Genomic DNA, 10,861 nt, shown 5'->3' with positions numbered 1-10,861 from the left:
ATGGCTCGATATCTATTTGGCATGGCTTGAAACTTACTAGTTTTTGGTGGGGTTCGCGTTGTTTATTCTTTAGTTTTCTATGTTGTGTCATGTGTCCTATTGTTTTTCTGTTTGTCTTTTTCATTTTTAGCCATGGCGTTGTCAGTTTGTTTTAGATTTACGAGTTTGACTGTCCCTTAGGTATCTTTCGTCCCTCTTTTATCATCCCCTCATTGTGTTATTTTGCTTTGGTATTTTTTTTTCATTCTTGTCTTTCATTTCTGCGTATGTGCTTTGTCTATATTCTTTCTTGTGTTTCTTTGTTACATTTAAAAACAAAAAAGATGTTATATGATTGCCAATGAGACATCTTCACAGGATATTAATATTACTCATAAATTAACAACTCTTTTTTTGTTTTGATAGTGATGAAGACTATAACACCATGTTTACTGTTGTACATTTGTGCCTATTATACCTTTTTTGTATCGTTGTCAATGTAATGGAATTGTAAGTGGCTGTCATACAAGTTGGAGGTTAATTTAGCTATAAAACTAGATTTAATCAACCATTTTCTACATATGAAACTGCATGTACCAAGTCAGGAAAAGCGTTTGATGTGTTTGAGCTTTTAATTTTGCCCTTTGATTTTGGACTTTCCGTTTTAAATTTTCCTCGGAGTTCAGTATTTTTGTGATTTTACTTCTTTGTAATGATGAATGAGAAGATGCAAGCATTATCATTTACTCCACTCTCTGCAAATAGATATTGTCACTGAATGATTCAAAGTGTGTTGATACTTTTGGTCGTATCTCGGACAATGAACGGACGTACTAGTAAAGGATACCACATAAGTATTGTAATTTGCTTCATAGTAATGTGCAACCAAAAAATTTCAGTGATAGTTGGTAATTGTGGTTGGTTGAGATCTAAACCTTGAAGACGAAGTTAGTTGTATATAAATGAAAAGTACGAACGTATTGATTTTCAGTAAATTCAAACCAAATTGGATATTTTTGTTATAAACATATGCACATTCACGATTCTACAATATGTTGAAACATTTATCCTGTCATGAGGTCGTGTTTTTTCTCCGACTTTTAGTGAGTCATTACACTTAATTAATTGGATGCTGAATGTATCCCGATTGATATTTTACTTTGCGATACGTGATTTTTATAAGATGTTTTGGCTTTACACGAGCTGTCAGTAAATAAACTCATCATAGATACACGGATGTGAAATATTGTATGCTAGACAAGCGTTTTGTTTACAATGAATTCATCATAGATACCAGGATTGATATTTCATATTTGCGCCAGACGCGTGTATTGTCTTAGAGAACTATTAGTGACGCTCGATTAAAAAAATGTTAAAATGGCGAAACAAAGTACGAAGTTTAAAAGCATTGAGGACCAAAAAGTTTTGCCAAATACAGCTTAAGTTTATCTATTTCTAAGGTAGAAAAGCCTTAGTATTTCAAAAAATCTAAAGTTTTGTTAGGAATTATTATTTATGTCAAAAAGTTTTGTAAACAGTTAATCTATAATTATGACCATATCTATGATAGTGCATGTTAAAACAGACTCATCGTTGAGGCTCGAATGAAAAAAAGTGAAAAAGGCTAATCAATCGGTACGAAGTTGAAGAGCATTGATGACTAAACCTAAAAGTTTGCCAAAGTCACCTATGGTAATCTATTCATTTGTAGAAAAGCCTTAGTATTTCGAAAAATAATAAAGTTTTGATAGCAATGATTATTTATGTCAAAATTTAAGTACTGACTTGTGGACTATCAACTGCTAGTACTCTCATATTTGTTATTTTTGTCTTCTTTGTTATAGAGGCATGAGGAATATGTGTGTTAACGAAAGATTTTTCCTAAGCCCTAGAGGAAAGAGTTTAATAGTAACTCTGGTTTCAATTGCTGATAAAATAGGCGTTCATGAGTTCGAAAGACGTGATATCTTTTGTAGGTCCAGCAGGATATGAGGCACAATTTCAAGATAATTGATATCTTGAGTTGTATTTTGCATTTAGAAAATGTATTTCTCTTTTCCATTATTACAAGTACCAAAGTATTAAACGTTATAGAAAAAATCATGAGATCTCAAATACGCGATTAGGGAAAATACGAATTTTAGACATCGGCGAACTATTGTTACTTTTTATATAATGGAATACAACAAGAAACCAAACATATGAATTTGATTTATCATTTGTGCAATGTAGTTTTAAGTGCTTTACTATGGTGCTCAAAACTTGTTAGAAGTTCGTCAACATCAAATTTTGATAAGCAATAAACAAAAACTAATACAAAATTGGACTAATATTCCAGCTAGAGGGAGGACAGTTTTACCTGTACTTTTTTTAAAATTAAGTTATGAAGAAAAAAGTGTTTTAAAATGAAAGAAAGAAAAATGCATGTAAAGTCGTGATTTTATTTTCATTGATTTTATGTGCTTTCTATATTCATCTATTTGAAAAACAATCATTTATCAAAAATCTATTTAAGAAAATAAATATAGATTTAATCCACTATTTCCTACATAAGGAAATGCCTGTACCAAATCAGGAATATGACAGTTGTTTTCCATTCGTTTGGTGTGTTTGAGCTTTTGATTTATAATTTGATAATGGACTTTCCGATTTGAATTTTTCATGAAGTTAGGTATCTTGGTTATTTTACTTTTTACTTTGTCTTGACCTTGAATATACAATTTTTTTAGCAAACTTTAGAAATGTGGAATTAGTTTGCACGTACAACAGGATTTAGCCCCATATCAGGCTATATTGGCCATGTGTGTCTGGGTTTTTTTTCGAAGATGTCGTCTATTCTACTTTTTCAACTTTAATGATCACATTATTTATGTTAGCTGATTCAGAGGCAACTTTAGCTTAACTATTTGGCACAACGTTTTGGAGTTTTGAATCCCCAATGCTCTTTAACTTTGTACTTGTTTGGCTTTATAAATATTTTTATATCAGCGTCACTGATGAGTCTTATGTAAACAAAACGCGCATCTAGCGTACTAAATTATAATCCTGGTACCTTTGAGAACTATTAGCATCAGAGAAAAGTAAAAACTGGTTGTAAATAAGGTGTATATTCATTGAAGTAATTATAATTGGAGAACTTGTACTTGTCATTTTATTCTTTTCTTTACGAAAAAACAACAATTATTAAGATCGAAAAAATAGTTAAGGGTTTTGAAAAAATGCATTTGAAACAAATAAGACATCGGATAGTGCGAGACGTTTGAGATCATTGATAGGAAGTTGCCATTGTTTTTAAATAGTTTGCGCTCTTCATGGACATTTGCGCTTTAACATCTTACATTTGAGATTTGGTTATTGGATTAAAAGGTTAAAAAAAGTTATTTGATATCAAAATAGTGCTACTTTGTGTTTATATACAGCAAAAAAGTTAAATTATAAAAAGCCTTTAATTCATCACAGGTTAGATTTGACATGATACATGTAGCCCAAAAAAATGAACACATTTTGCATGTGTGATTTAATCTAAGTATCTGATTTTTGTTCCACATCTCAATTATATTTTTTATTTATTTCTTTCAATTCTGGCCTAGTATCACAGTTATTGTCCTTCGATTTCAATCCGTCGTGAGGACAACGCTTTGCTAGCCAGTCATGCATAAAATTATTCGTAGGGGAATTAGAGTATCTCTATAAAGACACTTTGGTCATGAATTCAAAAATGAAGCAGTGGTTTTAAAAAAGTAAAACCTTGATTTAGCTGAACTGTGAAGATAAATTAAATGCTCTTCAACTTCGTACTTTATTTGGCCTTTTTAACCTTTTTGGATTCGAGCATCACTGATGAGTCTTTTGTGGACGAAACGCGCGTCTGGCGTATATACTAAATTTAGTCCTGGTATCTAGTTTATTTAAAGACGAAATTAACATTATTTTCAGCTACAGCTGTTTGACTTTTCTATAATTGAAATATGATTTGATGTTATTTGTCCAAAAAGTATTACTGTAAAAAGGTGGCATATGTTATAATTTGCATTTATTGTTTGTTAGTAAATTCATTGGTGTCGGTTTATCCATTTGTCTAATTATGACGTAGTTGACAAATTGTTGTTCTACGAAATCGAGAGTCAATGATTATGCAATTTTCTATCAGATAAATTGCAATTTGGAAACATCTAGGGTCTTATGGGGCTTTATATCCATCATACATCATCAGCAAAAGAGTATTTAGTATTCAACGTCTTAGTCTGAAAGAAATGTATATAACAATTTTCTTTCTTAACATATACACTCTTTACATTCCTTAGACAGTCCCAATGATGGATTATGTAATAATCGGATGGATAATGTAATAATTGGAATGATTATAACTCCTTGAAAATTACATGTAAAAGTTAATAGGTATGCACCGCAATTTTCTGGTAAGTATGGTACATGTGTATCGAAATTAAAAGCGCAAATGTTCATCTTGTTATGAGCGGTCTTAAATAAAACAATTCAGTTGTATATTTTTGACTTATGCCGAATCAAAAATATTTTTTCGTATCTTATCTTATTGTTCCTTTCGATATTTCTTATTTTTTTTTCCCAATTTAAAAAAATCATCAAAGACAAAGATATTGTACTTTAACTTAGGTTTCCTGTTAAAATTGAATAATCTCAATAGTTGTATAGACTAGCATTCAGAAACTGTATCTGATAACTTATCCTTTAAGTACAAACATCAAATGTTAAATGCAATTATCTTATAAAAGTTGACTTGTTTGGGTTTTAAAACTTAACAGTAATGCTCTAGCAAATACAAAACAGAAGCAAATTCTATCCCAGACGAGAAATAAATTGTATTTTAAATGTTATCTCAATGGGAGTAAATGTAATATTAGCTTGGTACGCTTCGTATTTGATCAATTTGCAATTTCAAGTAGGTTCATAACTAAAATGGTATTTTCTAATTTAGCCCCGCTTAACATCCCTAATCTAATATGTTCACTCACCAACTAAAGACATTATGTTGGTTCTGTGAATTAGAAAATTTATCATCTCTAAAGAGGCATTAATAGAGTTGAGCGGACAAACACAAGCTGTATGTTTAGTTACTGGTTCTATAGGGATTCCTTAGCTTATTAGGTACTTTACCACACTTCGTATCGTTAGGCACAATTTTGGTTCTGACTAATAGAATGAAGAGGGATTTTTCTGCTTGAAGGCATTGATTGAGAGAAATCATTTAGCATTTGATTATTATCAATAGATTGGATAGCAACATTTATCAGTAATCCCATCGTTGGAGTATTTCCCCTAATTCGTCTAATGATTGTTGATAGAATGTGTAAATACAATTTATGTTTCTGATGAATACTTCACTTTCTTATTTTGTTAGGTTTCGTCTTTATTACAACAGATACGTCAGCTCAATATTTTTTATGATTGTCTTTATGAGATTTCAAATTTCAAATTGTTTTTTGTTGCGCTTAACACTTTATAATGCACTTAATATTCTAATCTGCTAATTTTCAATCAAATCTCGTCATGTCAATTTATTCTTTTCATTTCTTTATCTTCGTGCAAAAGATTTATGCATTGAAATAGGGATAGCTAATATTCATATTTGAATTGGTTGTTCATTTAATCAAGGTATTTTTCGTCAAAAAAATATTGTCTGAAATGTAACATTAACTCCAACTTATTTGTAACTTTTAGAAGTACTGTATAAACAATTACGATGCTAATTATAATATCTTCTTAAGTTGATTAATTAAAAACAGTGTCGAAAAACTAAGTCGAAAGATATCGAAGGGACATTGAAAGTCACAAGTCGAAACATTCTGCTAACGCCATTGCAAAATACTAAAAACATCCAAAAGAATCACGACGGTATACAAAACACAACATAGAAAATTAAATAAGTTGTTCTCTTATTTAATATTTAAAATTAAATTTCAGTCAAAAGCATATTCATTTGTAAAATAGAGGTAAAGATGAAAGAATGCCTGCAATATTAGAAAACAGCACAACGTCTAAAATCGAAAATTTACTGCACTTGTTTAGGTGCTGCCTGCCTGCACCTTTTTTGGCTGATGGTAAAAGGTTTTGTTGTATATCTAAGTTTTAAAAATAGAATGTTTGTTTTACTGTTAAAACTGCTTGATATACTATTTTCTAATGATTTGACACAATTTGAGGTCTATACACTTTTCATTAGAAATATGTATATACTGAAAATCATTTCATTAAAAATTGAATAAGGTATCTAAGTTTAAGCATAGCATAAACGACAAAATCGCAGTGGAATTGAATAGGAATGGATGATGACAATGAAACAAACAACTCTACACAGTATCTAAATGGATACTCAGACATCGCCAGACAGACAGCCAACGATGCCTGATTGGTAAGGGGTGCGTAACTTCTTCAGATTTTATTCACCAACCAGTTCTTGTGGGAAGTTAAGAATATTTTTGTTTTAGTTGAACACTAAGAAAAAGAAAGTAAGATAGGGTGAATGCCTAAACAGCCTGTAAATAGATGATGTATGTACTCTGTGCTCATTAATATATCTGTTGTACGTGTTCTGTACAACCGTGAATTGTGCGAATTTGATAAAGTATAATTATGCTTTATCGAAATGTCGGAAATGGAACCCGAAAAATGAACGGTTCTCAAACAACTAGTAAGTAATCGTTTTCATTGCAAGCGATTTTGAAAAACATTAAATAAGTAGTTGAAAAGTAAAATCACGAAAAATACCGAACTCCGAGGAAAATTCAAATCAAAATCCCTAATCAAATAGCATAAAAGAACCTTAGTGAGCGCGTGCACATACCCCACGTCCCCACATTGTAACTGGAGAAATTAATTAACTCATCATAGATACCAGGACTAAATTTAATATATACGCCAGATGCGCGCTTCGTTTACAAAAGACTCATCAGTGACGCTCGAAACAAAAAAGTTGAAAAGGCCAAAAAAAGTATGAAATTGAAGAGCATTGAGGACCAAAATTCCTAAAAGTTTTGCCAAATATAGTTAAGGTAATCTTTGCCTGAGGTAGAAAAGCCTTAGTTCTACAAAAAATTCAAAAATTTGTAAACAGTGAATTTATAAATATAACCATATTAATGACAATTCATGTCAGCACGAAAAGTGCTGGTTACTGGGTGTGTGATACCCTCGGGGAAATAAATCTCCACCAGCAATGGCATCGACCCGGTGGTTGTAAATAAACTCATCATAGATACCAGGACTAAATTTAGCATATAAGCCAGACACGCGTTTCGTCTACAAAAGACGTTTGAATCCAAAAAGGTTAAAAAGTACATAGTTGAAGAGAATTCTTAAGATAAAAAAATAGTGGTAATTTCCGGTCGATATGCACATCTACATAGTATGTCTTTATTATCTAAAAAGGTTTCATAAAATTCTGTTTATGGTTTTAGAGGAGTTGTGATGGCATGAAAAAGGACTGATGGACTGACGGACGGACAGACATACGGACGGGTCAAAAACAGTATACCTTCGGCAACTCCGTTGCGTAGGGTATAAAAATCAAAAGCTCATGTTATTCGATGAAAATATCTTTGGTATTGCTTTACATGTGCATATCCGGATCAATTTTAGTTATAAGTCCACCTCAGGTATCTTGCATTATAGCCATTACCCCTACCTGTACAATTTGAGCGCAATTGTTCTTTTCATTTAATATATTTAAGACGACTTCGTTAACTGAAGGTAGATTTTTCATTTTGGCCAATAGTATGTTAATAGTGTTCAACTGTACGTTATTTGCTATATCTTCTTTTCGAATCACGCACATTGAAGAGTAAGTTCATATTTGAAAGACCATAGGCAAATATTTAGAAAATAAACACACGCATCAAAAAGAAAAATCACTAAAATACTGAACTTCGGGTAAAATTCAATCGAAAAGTCTGTAATTACATGGCAAAAGCAAATGACAAAACACATCAAACGAATGGACAACAACTTCATATTCCTGACTTGGTACAGACATTTTTCAAATGAACAAAATGGTGGATTGAACCTGGTTTTATAGCACTAAACCTCTAACTTGTACGACAGTCTCATCAAATTCAGTTATATTTACAACGATGCGTGAACAAAACAGACATTATAAATAAAATATTAAAAAATATGGGTCATCACTGTGTTACAATCTTTAAACAAACATCTTTACACAAAAGCACAAAAGCATCTATCATATTAAAAACACATTCATTGTTTCGCGTTTCTGACGTCAGAAAATTTTAACGTCACATAGAAAGAAAATTTGTTGGTCAATGTTTACTCAAATAAAGGCAACAGTAGTATACCGCTGTTCAAAACTCATAAATCCATGGACAAAAAACAAAATCGGGGCAACAAACCAAAACCGAGGGAAACGCATTAAATATAAGAGGAGAACAACGACACAACACAGAAACGGACCAAGCAACAGACAATACACCACGAGAATAACAAATATAACATCAAAACCAAATACATAAATATGGGATAGACAAGTACCGTGCCACGTCTTATCTCAAAATTAAGAGAAAACAGAAACGACGTTAAAATGCAACACACACACAGAAACGAACAATATTATAACAATGACCATCTTCCTGACTTGGTACAGGACACTTTTAAAGGGGAATAAAAGTGGTGGGTTGAACCTGGTTTTAAGGCATGCCAAACCTCGCACTTTAATGGCACAGTTAAATATAACATTGAAATTAAAACGATTTTAAAATTTCACATGGGGAATGTTGGCATACAGAGTTAAAAATTCAAAAGTATGTAAGATTTCATTTCAGAAATAGATCGAGATTTAAACTTGTCCACAATTTCTTTTAATTTTAAGAATTCACAAATGGTTAATACCACTCAGAATTCAAAAACTTTTGTCTGTTGTCGTTCAAAGTATTTTCCAATTTATAATAGAACTATAACATAATGACATATAATAGAACAATAATATAATGACCGGATCTTTTTAAGTAGAGAGTCACGTTATAAGAATTAAAGAAACACAAAAGGTCGCATATACAAAACCATCCAGCAAAAATGAAAGAAATACAGACACATTGGCGAGATGTATAAGTACCGAGCAACGTCAAATGGATATCACAGATAACCAAACAATAAAAGTAATATTAATAATAGAACAAAGACAAATGAAAAGACAAGATAACACGTATAGCAAGGACGTTTAGCCTTACTATCTTATGTATTGAGATCTCCAAGTTGGAAAATTGTCGCACACATTTTTGTTTTTGTTCGTTACTTATTGGACATGAGGGTTTATATCTTACTTGTGGTATCACTTACTCCGAAAATGAAAGTAATTTGTTTTTTTAACTTTTATTCTTGTAAACTGTTACAAATCGCAGTTTTATTTCCCTAAAAGGATATTTAACTTAGTATAACAAAATAGTGTTCGAACCTCAAAAGCACAAATGTTGCCCTTTTCTGAAAACTTAATTCAAGATTAATTTTTTTTTTAATGACCCTGAATAGAACAAAAAAAGGCCGAAGGAATTTTTCTATAGTATCTGATTTGGACTCTATTAAACAAGGTTCACCATATAACCAATCATGACAACAAAGTTCTGTGATTTGGGATAAACTGATAAGACTTGTTTTGAACAAACGCTGAGATAGAGTTACATAAAAAAAAATACCTTGAGGAAAAAGAAAACATTTATTCCAAAAGTTTAAAGCTGACTGTTTTTGAAAAAAAAAATGTTGTGAGATATATAATTGTGGAATATTAGTGTCTTTTATTTACCCCAACCATAGATATATCCTATATTTCATGTTGTAAACTTGTAATTTTCAAAGACTGGTAGACTTGAATATACATACTTGTTGATTAGAAAAGAATAAGTATACATAGAAAGTATACATCAATTTTAATTATTTTTGTTATAGAATTAAATAAATCATGCTAGATCATTTTTGAGAGTAGAATCGAAGTTAGTTGTTAGATATTTAAATTAAGACTGGTTAATGTCATAAACGGCGCTAATTGGGACACGTGATAGGTCCCAGTGGCTATTCCGTCCATCTTTTCCTTCGCCAAAACTCGCTGTAATCGAGTTACAACACGAAGCGACCGGTATTAATTCAATAGTAAAACACTATTCCTCATTTAGCTTTCTGCTTTAACTGAATATTCACTATAATTTGGTGCACTGGAAGAGAAATTTGTCACATTTTGCAAAAGGAATTGGTTAATTGGCCGTCCAAAGGTCTAAAATTATCCCTGTAATTTATTAAACTCATAGTAAAGTAATTGGAATTGTCTCATTTTCAGGCGTAATTTATGGGTTTTCTAGCTCTAAATGAATTAGACACCTTAATTAGTTCTAAAATCTCTGATGGGTAAATTTGTTTAAATTATTGATAACATAGTTGTTGTGTGGTGTTCAGTCGGACTTTATTTTATTATTCACATTAACTATTTGTTGCCTTAAGCCAAATTGATGTACGGGAGAAATATAGTGGACAATAATGTAATTGCCAGACCACAAAATGTAAAAACAACTGTGAGATGGAATTAACGCGGGAATATTTATTGTAGATAATGGCAACTGGTACTTTTGATATAAGTGGAATGACGGGAACCTTTTATATAGAAAAGACATTGTCTATGTATCTTTCTTCTGTTTGACGTATATCAAAGACATGACGTCAAAAAGTGTAAATTACAAAACACTTTCATATTGATGGAATCAGGTCATCGGAATATGTTCACCCGTGACAAGTGTCATCCCGACCCTTGTATAGCTAACTACGCGGTTATAATTCGATTTAACTAAATTCAATATAAAAATAAACGATTTTTTTGGCAAATTAGTTATTATTGTTGAATATAGAAAAGGAG

Source organism: Mytilus trossulus, chromosome 7 (genome assembly GCF_036588685.1).
Source record: "Mytilus trossulus isolate FHL-02 chromosome 7, PNRI_Mtr1.1.1.hap1, whole genome shotgun sequence".
In the NCBI taxonomy this organism is placed as follows: Eukaryota; Metazoa; Mollusca; class Bivalvia; order Mytilida; family Mytilidae; genus Mytilus; species Mytilus trossulus.
This window is presented reverse-complemented; position numbering follows the sequence as displayed.